The sequence below is a fragment of the Erithacus rubecula genome (genome assembly GCF_903797595.1).
Source record: "Erithacus rubecula genome assembly, chromosome: 15".
NCBI classification, from domain to species: domain Eukaryota; kingdom Metazoa; phylum Chordata; class Aves; order Passeriformes; family Muscicapidae; genus Erithacus; species Erithacus rubecula.
In genome coordinates, this window is record NC_136667.1 from 6,912,090 (window position 1) to 6,924,790 (window position 12,701).

At 45.0% G+C, this 12,701-nt stretch overlaps 1 long non-coding RNA gene across 1 annotated transcript; it reads right to left on the reverse strand.

Moving 5' to 3' along the window:
- Positions 1-896: 896 nt before the first annotated feature.
- Positions 897-2,570, reverse strand: LOC306808472. Its single transcript, XR_013776048.1, has 2 exons — positions 2,089-2,570; positions 897-1,171 (listed from the first exon to the last, which is right to left on the reverse strand). It is a non-coding gene; the product is annotated as an uncharacterized lncRNA (long non-coding RNA).
- Between the last annotated feature and the right edge of the window lie 10,131 nt (positions 2,571-12,701).

The following is a 12,701-nucleotide window of genomic DNA, read 5'->3' on the forward strand; positions in this document are numbered from 1 at the left end:
AGGAGTGTGTGAGGAATGTGATGTTTTGGTAAAAGCATGTTTACAAAAAGTGCTGCCTTCCTTGGACCAATGAGCTTAATTTTATCCTTGGTTCAATGAACCAGCTATAAAAATGTACCTACTTCTGCAATAAATTGCTTCTGCTTTTTGGATGAAGCCTGTGTTGCTGTATTTTTTACCTTGCAGCAACACTGATCAGTTATAGGACAGGAGGAGATGGGGTGAAGCTATATCAGGGGAAATTCAGGATAGGAAAGGTTTTTTCCAGGGCAGCCAGACCCTGGAAGAGACTCTCACAGCACCAGGCTGTCAGAATTCCAGATTTGGAGGATGCTCTTAGTCCTATCACTCAGTGTTAGGTGGTCCTGCAAGGAACAGGGTTGGGCTCTGTGGCCCTCATGGGTCCCTCCCAATATTTTCCTATGGAATTATTCTACCATCAGCAGCCAGCAAAGTGGGTGAACAGTTTTCCATCAGAACAGTTTTGTTGGAAGGGCTGATTCAATGGCATTGGGATGCTCTGTGGGAACACATCACTGCCACCAAAGCCAGCAGCAGCAGCCAGACATCTGCCTGGCCTCCTTGCCTGCTGCCCAGCTGGCTGCCTCTCTGGGACAGCTGGGCCCCTGACTGCAGCCAGCAGCCCATTTGATTTTTCTTTACTCCATCGTTGTTCTATTTATATTTCATTTCCTCCCCCACCCCCTACATTTCCATATTTATATTTTATATCCAATGTAGTTACAGCGTTAAAAAAATCCCCTGTTGCCCATCAGAACATCAGGTGTCAAATCAAACTGCAAGTCACTCAATGAGAATAATTTATATTATAGTTTAAATGAGTTTTAAACAAGCATTCTATGGGATAAAAATACACAAAAAAAACCACACACAGCAAAGAGTTTGGTTTGGGTTTATTTGTATATCATACCATATCATATATTAACATAAAGTCATAATTTCAGACAAACAAAGGTTGAGCCCATGAAGCCAAAACAGTATTTTATATTTCAATCTCTTTCTAACTCACTGGGCTAAATGGAAATGGCATTTTTGTAGCATGCAATTTCAGATTTCCCTCCCTGGACAATTTCAACATTTTGCAGAGTTTGGTTCCTTCGTTTCACAGATGTTTCCATAAAGAACAGGAAAGACAGAATGGATGCTCTCCCTGTTTAAATGAAAATACCCATTCTCAGCCTGAATCAAGGGTAATGTATTGCACAAAATAATGAGCCAGATTTTAGAGAGGTGAAAAATCCCATATCTGGGCTAAAATGAGCAAGGAAAGCCCTTTTCCTAGTCAGCACATCACTAGTGCAGGAGTGGGAGAAACTGGGTACAATATCTGACTTGTAACCCAAGATGGGAAGAAATCAGAATAAATAGGTGACTTTGTGACCTGGAATGATTTCCAAAATTTTTGTTTTGCCTGTGCCAGCTAACACACACAAGCAGAAACCTTCCCTAGGTGAATTTTGTCTCTGGCTGCTGGTGGTATGAGATAACCAGCCTTTGCTCATAACTGGAGCAGCCACTCCCTTTGAAAAGCTCAGCATGCTCATTTTGATTGGCAAGGCCTGAGTTTGGCCCATAGAATCACATGAGTGATTTGAAAGGTTGATTTAGAGGCTGTTTTTCTGGTGCTGGAGCAAGCTGGTGAGCTGCAGGGCAGCCTCTGTCTGCTGTCCTTCACAGGCTTATGAGACTCCTCTGCCCCAGGTGCTGGTGTGGTGGAGGTGCTGTTTCAGGTCAAATATGATAATCACACCATTGTCCCAGAGCTGATGGTCACCACCACCATTTTTCTCTTTCTGGGGCAATTATTTTCAATAAATTTGAACAATAGGCTGAGATAACTTCAGCACAGGGAGCTGCTGCTCCACGGGCCACCATTAGCAATTAAAATCAGATGAGCAATTAGCCTGTGAACTCAGCACTTGGACTGCTGCTGCCTCAACAGCTGCAGGTGCAGCCCAGTGCTATGGGGTCAGAGCAGGGCTGGTGGGATGGGATGCAGTGGGATGCCCAGAGGAGGTGCCAGCATCAGTGAGGAGACTCTGGGATATATAGTGTTATTTATTTTGCCTTCAGTTGATTTTTCTTCTCCCCTTCTTCATTGGGGCACTGGAAGGAGCAGGAACATGATATCTAATTTCCTAATTTTCCTGTCAGCTTTCTGGTTTTCAAAATGATTGCAGCAGAAATCTATAAATGAGGATGAGGGAAGCAACCTTAATACCATTGTAAATCTCCAAAATGGATGCAGAAACACAGTACTCAAATAGGAGTAAATAAAAGCAGGGAGAGATTCATTCCAGTTTTCTCCTCTGTAAACCTACTGGCAGCTTGGAATTATTCAGAAAACAACATTTAACTGAGAAAAAAAAGGAACCCTGTAAAATAGTAAAGATTGCACCGTAAAGCTAAGCACCCTCCATAAATCATGGCTGGGAACATTGCTAAGTTATAGGAACCTGCAGATGGCTGTCATTAAAGGGAAAGAGCCTCTCCCAGCTTGGCAGGCCATGCTGTGTCCTGGTGTACAGCTACAAATCGAGCTGCCTTCATGGGGGAGTTGCAAAAGTGGTTTTAGAGTAGGAATTTCAAGCAGGAGCTGTATGAGCTGTTCAGCAGGACTCAGGCTTATTGCAAAGCCACAGGGGTAATTTCAGGCCTGATTTACAGGAGATTCTAATAAAGCTCTCCTGTTTAAAATGATATGGCAATAGTTTCTCACTAGTGCCTGTCTGAGGCAGGGAGGGAGGGTGTGGGGCATGGTGCCTCCAGCTGCAAGCCTGGCATCATCTCCATCATAAACCAGTACAAGCCCTGCTGGCCAAAGCCATGAGGGCTGCTGGACCAGGTGTGCTGGGGGTCCTGTCTCCCAGCTGGTGCTTGGGAAGGAGTCAGAACACTCCAGTGGGCTCCTTCCCTGCTCTGAGCTCATTCCTGCTTGCTCACCTGCTTTTCCCTTTGGGATGAGCTCGTCTGGGGCTTCAACTCAAGAACAGCAGGAGGGATGCTCAAAACAAGCCTGCAAGGCTGAAAATAGCACACAGTGGCTGCTGCTGCTGCTTTCCAGATAAAGATGTCACCAGGTGAGCTCTTTTAGGATTATATATTAAGCCACACCATGATGCAGCATGAAGACACTCAGCAGCCCCAACTGAGTATCACAGGTGTGCAGGGCTGTCTGTGCCAGTGCTGATCCACGGGGAACTGGGGGTACTGGGGAGTACTGGGGGGTGCTGGGGGTGCTGGGGGTACTGGGGGGGTACTGGGGGTATTGAGAGTACTGGGGGTGCTGGGGATGCTGGGGGTGCTGGGAGTACTGGGGGTGCTGGGGGGTGCTGGGGGTACTGGGGGTGCTGGGGGTGCTGGGGGTTCTGGGGGTACTGGAGGTGCTGGGGGTACTGGGAGTACTGGGGGTGCTGGGGGGTGCTGGGGGTACTGGGGTTACTGGGGGTGCTGGGGGTCCTGGGGTTACTGGGGGTGCTGAGGGTGCTGGGAGTACTGGGGGTGCTGGGGGTTCTGGGGGTACTGGGGGTACTGGGGCTGCTGGGGGGTGCTGGGGGGTGCTGGGGGGTACTGGAGGGTGCTGGGGGGTGCTTGGGGGTGCTGGGCTGTGCTGGCTCCCCAGGAAAGGCTTTGCCATTCTTCCCAGAGGCAGATCACACTATCTGCTCTCTTGCCAGAGCCTCTATGGACTCTTAATCCTAAACACCACCCTGAGGCACAAGCACTCCCTGCCATGGCCCTGCACCAGCAGGTTCAGATATAGGTCTGGCAATTAAAATATCCAGCATGTAGCAAGGCCTGTAGGAACCTACCCTTTTTTAAAAGCTGGAAATGTTTTACCCCAGTCAGCCACACTCACCAGGGTTCATGGTTTTTCAAGGTCACCATCTCAAACAAGGTCAGGAGCCTTTCCTGACACAAAATGGCACAGCAGCTGATGGCATTGATTTTAAATATCCCCCACCTCCAACCTTCCCGTTCCTGTTGTACCATTCTGATTTTCTCAGCATTTCTGCAGGACCACAGCACACCTGCAGGTGCTGGCTCAGGCTTGCTGGGGTCACTGCCCACCAGGCCAGGGGCTTTCCCAGGTGCTAACAAGACTCCCTGCAAAAGCTGTAGTCAATGCTTTCCAAAAATGTGGCCAGGAGGAGCTGGATCCCACAGTATTATTTTTCTTTTCTGTCTCTGGGTGAATTGAAGAACTGCTCACTGCATCTTTAACAACTGTGTTTAGCTCCTTGTCACGACCTCCTCTGTACATCAGTAGAAAAGGCATCACCAGCAGATGCAATTTCTTTCAGTGCTGGAATTGTATTTATTTTACTGGAATTGTACTCCATTTGTCTGGTGGCAAAGGGACTAAGCAATTTATATTGGCAGCACTGAATGTACTGAGATTGGCAGTGCTCAGGCACTCATGGCTTGTTACCCAAGGAAAGTTCAGAGCATACTAATTTATCCCACCACAGAGCAGCAAAGAAGAACTGTAAAGATGGTATCAATCAGTCTTGCATTAGTAACACTGTAAACATTTTTTTAAGATGGTAAAAGATCCAATATATCTGCTTTATTCTGGTTTATTGTGAGGTCCAGTTCTTCCTTTCCATCATACAAACAACTTCCAGGTAATGGAAGGGATATTGCATTCACTATTCACAAATCACAGTTTGGCCTATTATTTGTAATTTTCAGTGCCTGCCTTCTTATGCAGTGTTCATAAAATGAGATTAGAGTGATTTACAATGGTGAGAAATGGAACAAGACTAAGAAGAGATGTGACTCATTAGACATAATCCTGGGGCTGTTGGAGGGAGCCTGCTTTGCTCAGGAAGATGTGCTGTGTTTTTCTACATCTAGGGAACTTAGATGTACCTTTGAGGGCTTTCAGCACTGAAAACGTGACCCAGCAAAACCTGCCAGCCCTGATTTGACCTTTTATAGAATCAACTAAGAAATTCAGATTGAAAGCTCCCAAAACTCCCTTCCAACACCCTGGTCTTCTTCATGATATTGCTGTAAAACAGTGTCCTTTAAATACTGTGTCACCAAGCTTTTCAAAATGAAAAAGATATTTTTATGTGTATTCAACATGGGGAAACTATGCTTTGGGTGTAATTTACAGTGTTTCTAAATTATCTATATTAGTTATGGCTTGAGTGCTTTGCTGCTGCATCTGGTCTTAAGAAAGAGCTTACCTCCCTAATCCAAACCAAAAATCGTCAGTCCTGTCAACAGGTATGAATTGGGCTTCACCAAGCAAATTAACAAGAAATAGGGATAACACCCAAGGGTATATTGTAATGAGCAATGAAATGAACTCCAGCAGAAGCCAGTCCATCTCCTGGAGCCGTGGATGGTGTTGGGAACAGGTGGCTGGGCTCCTGTTGGGCCATTTGGAGAGTGCTAATAGCCCCTCTGGTTTAGTATCTCCTGCTGTTCAGTTTTCTCTTCTTGAGCACCCACATATTTCTGCCAAATTGTTTAGTGCATCTCCCTAAAAAAAAAAAAAAAATTGCTTGTCAAGGAGTAGTGCTTGCTTCTGCTCTCTTGGAGCAGACAGGATCTGTAACAAATGACTCACATGCAATAATTACAGTCTATTTCTTCCTATCTTGCATTGATTATTCAGATGTGGAAAGAATAGCTCTCTCTTGAATAAAAAAAAGCTCTGGAGACCCAAACACTGGATTGCTGATGTTATATTTTTCCTGTTTTCCCCCCATTTCTTTGTTTTTCAAATAATGTTTACAGACATGGAATACTGAAGAGATGAAACATTTATAAACAAAGCCTCCTGTCAGGGTACTTGTAGTTTATGTTTGCTTAAAGGACAATTTTGTGTCACCTCTTTGTATTTTAATAGTCAAAATAAATTTTGCATAATAATTCAGCTCCTCTCTGCTGCCTGTAATGACTATCTGCATTTTTCTGATGGATGTTTGTATTTGTTTCCTATGATTTACATGACCTGACATCTCACATAATGAGCTTCCCAGCACAAATGCCATTTGTGATACTCCATGCAGCACTAATCTATCATTTGATGACCTTACAAGTGCTGGGGTCATGGATTCAATCAGTAAAATGTTTCAGGGTGTAATTAATTAATTTCCCCCTCCCCACTCTACAACTGTTCACTTAAAATTTGATGAAAGCAATGTTTTTCTGTAACACTTCTCCAATACATACAGTTTGTTTGTGTAATCAATCACCCTAAGTTGGGGAGTGCTTAGTATTCATGGCCTTGTCTTGCTCAAAATTTCCAAATATTTGTTTTCCAGCATAATTTAATAGTTTAATTAACCAAACAACTAGCTACTGTACTTTTTAAAGTGCACTCAGGTTGTGATTTAATGGTGTGGTTTTGTCTTTTCTAAAGCTGTGGAGCTGGTCACACTGTGGGAGACACTCCTGAGCTGCCTGTGTCCTATGTCAGCCTCCAGGACCCTGGCAAACCCTGGTGGAGCTGCTGGCTCTCTGCTTTAGGCTTTTCACCAAACAAAAAGGGAATTTTGTGGTTTTGGTGTTCAGCATCCTTTGCCTGCACCGTGTTCCTTGAGAGCTCGTGTGTTCATCAGGAGGGAGGGCTGGGGGTGGTGGGATTCTCAGGCCACCCTCTGGAAGTGAATGGCTTTTTTCCAGGAGTCTGTGTGAAACAGATAGCAAAAGATAAGCTTAAATTCCCTATCCTGGAATCAGCATCTTAGAATCACAGAATCTTTAATGTTGGAAAACACCCCTAAGATCACTGAGTTCAATCATTAACCAAATGCTGTCAGGTCCATCACCAAACCATGTCCCTAAGCAGCACATCTGCAGGTTTTTAAACATTTCCAGGGACAGTGTGCAGCCTGTTCCAAAGCTTGACTGCCCTTCCAGTGAAGAACTTTTCTTAACACCAATCTCTACCTCCCTTGGGGTAACCTGAAGCCATTTCCTATGACTTGTTACCTGGGAGAAGAGACTGACTCCCACCCATGTGCAGCCTCCTTGTATGCCAGGCTCTGCAGAGCTTTTCTAACAACAGCACCAGGTGTATTTTTGTGCCTGTGCAGTCATCTTTTCACCTAATAATGTGAATTTCTAATGTACAAGTGGCTCTGGTACAAAGTCCTCCAGGACCCTGTTGGGAGAATGAGATGTGATGTTTGCCATCAGCACTCAGGGCTAAGCCTCTGAGGCAGCTTGGAAGGAGAAAAAACCCCTTAGTGCCTTTGGAATGAAATCTTTTAGATGTTCTTATTATGTTAACAAGTTTTCTTTTATCCTATCAAGGTCTTAGAGAACCTTTCTATTGACCATTAAGGCAAAATAAGGCAAAATAAGGCAAAACATGCTGAAATTGAGAATAGATGCTTACAGACAGAAATCTTATAATGTTATGATTCAATTTCTTTTCAGATAAATATGATTGTTTTTGCAGTCATGCTGCCTGCCTTACTGAAATCCAGGAAGAAACTGTAAACACACTGCAAGTGCTGGCATTTGCAGAATTAAGGCTTAATGTGGTGATTTACTGGGAACTGGCTGTATCCAGCATGAGACATGGTCAATATTGAGAATATTACATGCATGCAGGTCTGCTGCATAGGCTGTAGCCATTGCTACAGAGGAAGAATTGCTGCTGCTGCACAGATTTCTTGCAGTGGTGTTTGGGTTATGTTAGCTCTGGAATGTTAGAGGGCAGGAAGGACCAGTCCCAGCAAAGAATTAATTGCCTGGAGTGAAATTTCCTTATAGTGAGAGAGTATAGAAGTAGTATCTGAAACTACAAAAAAGTTACTGTGCTTTCTGCTACATCAGCAGACCTTAATGAAATTTTAAGGGGAAAAAAATTGCTTCTTGGCTTAAAGCATGAGTTGTGCTACTAATCTCTGCAAAGGAGTTTTATAATTGAAATGCTGATGGAACAGCAGCTTTACTGGCTCAAACTATGACCTAGCAGTGTCTAACATAGGCATATATGAAGCTGTATAATTCTGTCAGGATCATGAGAGTTTTTGATAATGCAGGCAGGTTGGAAGCTGAGGGTTGTACTCTTACCTAAATTCAGTTTCTTTTAAACTGTTTTTCACAATCATCATGGCATCTGCTCTCTGCATGACACTGTGAGGACTCAGACTGTCTCACAAGGGCACCTGCTGCAGCCTTGTCTTTGGGGGGGCACTTGACAGGGCTTTGCTGCTTACTGGGAACAGCATTATCCTGTGCTGTCATTTTTATGAAAAAAAAAAAAAAAAAAAACTTTTGGAAAGAAAAGTGATTTTAGTACTTACTTGGACAATGTCTGTGATCTCATGTGAGTATTTGGCCTTAGGAAAGACAAGAGTGCTCTTCTTACTGCTCTGCTCAACCTCTCAGCCAAACTCTGTGTTTGAAATACAGTTTCTCAGTCATGTTAGCTTGAGGGCCTCTGAGAAAGCCAGGAGCTCAGCTTTTCCCAGCTTATCCTGGCCTGCATATTTTATTTTGGGGTTTTGTTCTAGTTTGCTGGTTTTGCTCTGGTTTGCACAGCCCTAAGGAAATCAGGACCTTGCAGGGCTGGCACTCTTGGGGAGACCTGCTCAGATCTGCTCTCTGAAATGCAGACATCTAACGCTAATTTGTATTCTGATTTCTCTACATTTTTCTCTTCCTGATGTTTAAAAAAAAAAAAAAAAAGCAACTGTGAAGAAAGAGACATATAAATTACCTGTCTCAGCCTGTGCCTTTCTGTGTGTGTTTCTGATGAATACACACCAACATGCCTTCATTATCTCCCTGTTTTGTACCTACCCGTCAGATATGGAAAGGAATGCCAGTATCAGAAAATGTCATCTTCTTTTTCCCTTTGTTTGAAAGTAGGTGAATGTATAAGCAAGGTAGACATATAAAAGTGCTGTAAGAAATAGCTTTGGGTTTTTAAATGACAATTTCCTTCTCCAAAATGGAAATGCCAGGGTTTAAGCAGACAAGAAATGCACTGTGCACTCTTGCTGCCTCGTGTTTTTCATCCAAGCATTGTGAAAACTTTGGGAAGGTAAAGAGGTAAAGAGGAGATGGGGCAGAAACATCTTGGGAGGGAGAGCTGGAAAGCCTCAGGGAGCACCTGGCTGGTGGGAAAGGCAGGAGAGGGCACTGCACAGGCAGGAGCTGCCATGCCCTGCAAGCTGGGAAGTTGTGCCAATCATTGCTGGCATTGCCAGGTTTCCACCTTGCCTGATCAGACCTAGCACTTCTCCTTAAATAAAATTCATGTTTTGTTTCCCAAGCAGGTGCATCTCCATGTAAAGGACAGGGCAGAGCAAGCAGAGCTCCTGTGGTGCCACAGATCAGCCTTGCTCTCACTGCCATGGTGTTTCTCTGTGGAGAGGTGCTCTGATTTGGGTCCTTATGGGTGCCCAAAACACTCTTCCTTAGAGATACTGAGGAGCCATCAATGTCACAGAGACCCACATTTTGCTGCTGTCTCCTGATCCTGAGAGCTTATGAAAAATGATGTCCTGGTTGTATCAACTGGTTTAATGTCTTCACTTTATATTTACAATACACACAGTTCTTCCTGTGCCTTTTAAATGTTGCATTAAAATACAGATTGCCACAGCTTTAAGGAGCAACAAAAGCACCTTTCCTGCTCTTGTCTCCTATTGTGAGGAATTCACAAAGCTCTCAGGGAGGCTCTTGAATTATGGCTCTTCCTCTTCCTCATGATGCATGGAGAAATTAAATGTATTATTAATCTGCCCACTGTCAGAGATCTCTGCTCTCTCTCTCTCTGTGTCAGTACAGAAGGAGACAGATTGACAGGAACAGCAGACATATGCAGAATTGCCTTGCATGTGCTCAGGCTGGTGAATCACCACATGCTCAGGGTGATGAGATGCTCAGTTTGAAGGGGGTTGCAGAGCCCTGAAGGGGTTTGGTGTAGGAAGGAAACCATCACCAGGTTTTGGTCCTGATTCAGATGCTTGCAAGAAGCTCTTTCCTTAATTTTTAAAAATTTTTAGTATTTTTATTAATTTTTTCCAAGCCTAGTAGTTTGAGGGCAGGTGGCTGCAGTGCATTTCCAGAGCACTTTGGAGAGCAGCCTGGCTGAATGTGTGGATGCAGAGCCTGCAGGGAGGGGAGCAGGAGTGGGCTGGGTGCAAGCCCCAGCCCTTGTGGTGATGCCAGGAGCAACGTGGCCTGAAAAAGCCCAGGAAAAAGAGACATGGTGCACACCCACCAGCTGTATTCCTGCCGGGACTCAGCCCTCTTTTTGCTTCAGACCAAGCAGTGTGGCTCCATGCCACTGCCTACACCTAGAGCAGCGTGACAAGGATCTCACAGGACCTTTGGAGAGCAAGAGCCAAGGCAGGAACCAGCAGACAGGAGCATTCCCCAGTGAGTCAGCCCCTGTGGGATGGATTCATCTCTGCTCTGGGGAAGCCCAGCAGCACAGAGCACCTCAGCACAGCCCTGTGCCTTGCCAAGGCTCCTGCTGAGCTCTGCCTTGGCTCCTGAGTGAAGAGGGATTTAGTGAGGATGAGAAGCCTGGGCTTTCCCACGGGGGCTGTGAGGTGCCTCACTTAGGAGGAGGAGGAGTTTTGCTCACAAAAGAAAGAACCTTGGAGAAGCAGGGAGTGACTTTCCAAGGTGAAAACCCCTGCCTGGAAGGTGGCACCCAAATTGTCAGAGCTGTTGGATGCCCTCAACCCCTGCTGGCTGTCCCCAGAGATGAGAGCCCTTGGCCATGCTCTGCTCACACTGTCCATGCTCCTTCCAGCTCTGAGTGCTGGGATGGGCTGCTGGCACTGCCCAGTGACATCTGTGGGTGTCATAGCATGGGAGTGTTGTTTGCTTGCTCTGCTCTCCTTCTTCCTCCAATATGGGCCAGGGTGCTCCATCTATGCCTAGCTCCAGTGAGAATGTTCTCACTCTCAAGCAATACTCAGAAAGAACTAGTTTCATATTATATCTCTCAGCTCCTTGGGGGTTTGATTTTTGCAGCTCCCTGAGCTTAGCAGGGATTTACAACTTCTGGAAAGACTAGATTTATCTTCAAGCAGTATATCTCACCCTCCTACTCCCTCAGATTGGAATATTTTCTATCAGAAAGCCTCTTGGAATGTCTGGGTGTAAAGCACTGCCCTGGCAGCAAGGGTGACCAAATGTGTCATACCCACAATGTGCAGCATGATGGCAAGAGGCACCCAGGGATTTTTAGCATCCCCCAATGCCTGTGCAGCAGAGGTCACCACTTTCTCAGCCCTCCCCTTTGTCATACAGGAGTTTTAGCTCATGATTTCGGGTTCCAGGCAACAGGAAATTTTGCCTTTCCTGGGCCTGAGGCTCAGCCCAGGACAGTGAGTTTGATTGCATTGGGGTTGGAAGAGCAGCAGTGGTGTTTGTCTGCTGTGTGCACCCTGACCAGGCAGAAGGGAGGGGGAAAAGCTGTGCTTGCCACGTGAATCAGTAATGCTGCTTTTATGGCTCTGTTTTAGTGGTTTTGTGCTGTTGTTATTCTGCTGGTGCTTTGTTAGTTCTGTTTAGTGCTTAGTGAGGCCATCACACATCTCAGTATGTGCAAAGAAATTGCTGTTTTCTTCCAGAAGTTCCCATCTGTGTTTCCTCCTGATTTCCAAACCCCTCTGGAGGACGATCAGGGTCTGTTCCCCTCCTGAGGGGAAGGTCGTTTGTATTTGTATGAGCAAGTTAACAGTCTGGAGACATGTATTGATGCTAATTGATTTCCTGTCTCTTTTCCATGTCCAAATGATCTGCTATATCACTGCTATAAATATCAATAACCTCCTGGATGAAAAACATGGCACGGAGTCGTAGCCTTGCTGCTGAAGGTGCAAAGGGCAAGAGAAACACCAGCTGCTGATCATCTCAGAGGTCATGGGCACTCAGGAGTCATAAGAGGCAAACAAAACCTCTGTCCCTGGGCAAACTGAAGTTTAGAAGGAATGCAGCATAGGAGGGATGTGAGAACATAGCATGACTTGCTGTGAGCTGTCTGGAAGCTCTTTTCAAACGGTGGGAAAGGGTAAGAAATGCCTGGGGGGCTTTTGATGAGACCTCTCCTCATAGTTTGGTCTGCTCTGGAAATCCCAGGGAGAGGATGGGTCCTTCCACTGAGTCTTGCATTAAACCAGATTTATTGTGCCTGGCTAAGAAATCACTTGGCATCTCTTGAAGTAGAAGCTCTAAGTGTTAGAACCTTTGAACTGGCTGGTAATGACCATGTCTATTAAAAATGAGGATCTTGTGGTTTAACCCCAGCTGGCAGCCAAGCACCACACAGCTGCTTGCTCAGCTCTCCAGAAGGATGGTGGGGAGAGAATTGAAAGGAGTTTATTAATTTAAATATTATAATAATAATAATAATAATAATAATAATAATAATAAGAAGAAGAAGAAGAAGAAGAAGAAGAAGAAGAATGGTGATGGTGATGATAATAGTAAGAAAAATTGTAGTGAAAAGGAAAATGGTAAAGAGATAAATAAGCACCAAGAAGACAAGTAACACAAAGGAAAACAATTGCTTACCAATTGGTTGGCAACCCTTCTGGCAACCTTGCCCTATTTCTATTGCTGAGTATGACATCTCAGGGTGTGGAATATCCCTTGGATCAACAATCCTGGCTGTGTCTCTTCCAATTTCTTGTACATTCCCACAGTTCAGCAACAACTAAGGCATGCCTGTATTATCA